The sequence below is a fragment of the Prunus dulcis genome, chromosome 5, assembly GCF_902201215.1.
Source record: "Prunus dulcis chromosome 5, ALMONDv2, whole genome shotgun sequence".
Lineage (NCBI taxonomy): Eukaryota > Viridiplantae > Streptophyta > Magnoliopsida > Rosales > Rosaceae > Prunus > Prunus dulcis.
This window is the reverse complement of record NC_047654.1, coordinates 14296108-14298598: the sequence shown is the minus strand read 5'-3', so window position 1 is coordinate 14298598 and position 2491 is coordinate 14296108.

Below are 2491 nucleotides of genomic sequence, written 5' to 3'. Positions count from 1 at the left end.
TGCTTACAACAATTTTCTTCTCATCTGGACACCAAAGTCGGTATCCCTTCACGCCAGTGCTAAATCCCATAAATAGAGCCTTCTTTGCTCTTGGATCTAACTTGCTTTCCCTGACATGATAGTAAGCAGGACAACCAAATATGTGTAAATACTTGTAATCAGTACAAGGTTTACCAGACCATACCTCCATGGGCGTTTTGCCCTCATTCGCAGCAGCAGGCAACCGATTAATGAGATGGCTTGCATAAGTAATCGCCTCAGCCCAAAACGCCTTGCCTAAACCAGCATTAGACAACATACACCGAACTTTCTCAAGCAAAGTACGGTTCATGCGCTCCGCCACCCCATTCTGTTGCGGTGTCTCCCTAACCGTGAAGTGCCTCACAATACCCTCATCTTGACAAACTTTCAAGAAAGGATCAGACTTATATTCACCACCATTGTCTGATCTGAGAGTCTTGATCTTTCGACCGCTTTGCGTTTCAATCATCTTTTTCCACTTCAGGAATATCTTCAAGACTTCATCTTTACGCTTCATGGTGTACACCCATATTCTTCTAGAGAAGTCATCAACAAAGGAGACAAAATAATGGCTACCTCCCCAAGATGCATTCTTGGAAGGTCCCCAAACATCAGTGTGAACATAATCTAGAATGCCTTTAGTGTGGTGAATAGCAGTGCCAAATTTCACTCTAGTTTGCTTACCCAGCACACAGTGTTCACATAATTCCAATTTGCATGCCTTTGCACCTTTCAATAAGCCTTGCTTCACCAATCCTTGCAACGCTTTTTCACCAGCATGCCCAAGACGCATATGCCATAACCTTGTGGTGTCTGTGCTATCTGCGTCAGCAGCTTCGGTGACAGCTGCTCCACCAATAACTGTACTACCCTGCAAGAAATACAAGTTATTTCGTCTTGTACCTTTCATCACCACCAGTGCCCCATGCACAGCTTTAAGAACTCCACCCTCCATGGTGATCTTGAGACCCTTGGATTCCAAAGCGCCCAATGAGATGAGATTCTTCTTCATATCCGGAACATACCGAACATCACTCAATTCTCTGACTGTTCCATCATGCATCTTTAAACAGATTTTGCCTATCCCTTGTGTTTTGCAGGCATTATTGTTGCCCATCAAAACAACTCCACCATCCAGCTCCTCGAAGCTAGAAAACCATTCCCGAATAGGACACATATGATAGGTGCAACCTGAATCCAAAATCCACTCAGTTGAGTGACCATCAGCAGATGAACTAGCCAAAGCAAACTCGAAATCTTCATCTCCAGATTTTGCAACATTTGCTTCAGAACCCACTTTCTCCTTCTCCTTGTTCTTCAATTTGGGGCAGTCTTTCTTCCAATGACCCTTTTGGCGACAAAAGGCACATTCATCTTTAGCAGGAAACTTCCCTCGTGACTTTGAACGAGATTTTCCCCGCTTCCCAGATTTTCTTTCCTCTGTTCGACCCCTTGCAACGAGTGCCTCGGTTTGTGAATTTTGAGTCTTCTGTTCCTTTTTACGACACTCATGATTCACCAATGCCGCAGACACCTCATCCAGTTTCACCTCGGATTTTCCATACAACAAAGTAGTTGTCAAATGATCATAATCATCAGGCAATGAATTTAACAAACATAGTGCCTTATCCTCGTCAGGAATTATCACATCAAGGTTTGCTAAATCAGCAAGTATTTTATTATAATCATTGAGGTGTTCATGCATAGAAATACCTGAACGATATTGAAATCGGAAGAGTCGTTTCTTCAAGAAGAGCCGATTTTCTGCGCTCTTGGTCATATACTTCTCCTCCAATTTCATCCATAACTTCTTAGCAGAAGTTTCCTTCATATACGGGTATTTCAACTCCTTATCAAGGAACGATCGAATAGTGGCACAAGCATGGAGATTAATTCTAGTCCATTGCTTGTCATCAATATCTTCTGGTTTATCCTCCAGAACCATATCCAACTCTTGTTGATACAACACATCCATAACTTCACATTGCCACATACCAAAATTATTGGAGCCATTAAATTTATCAACCTCTAACCTTGTCCTGGCAATTGGATGTCTATTGGATGTAGGTGCCGACGAAGACGATGCCGACTCCTTCTCCTTCAAAACTTCGTCTTTTTCTCCAGCCATCAAATCTGCCGGCACTATTCACTGCTACTGTAGCACAACACTATTCACGGGAGCACTGTAGCACCGACACTATTCACGTGCACTATTCACCCGTCACTGTAGCACCGACAGATTTTTCACTCCCACGAAACCCCAATCGAAAAACTGGAGCTCTGATACCACTTGTTGTGCGGAAGCGTCAACCAACTGCGAGTGAAAAATAAATAACAACAGGCAGGGGAAAAATTGAACAAAATAATCAACAAGAACAACACCAAGATTTATACTGGTTCGGCAATTGCCTACATCCAGTTTGGATACGATGGAGTATTCCACTATAATCAATGGAGATATACAATAGTG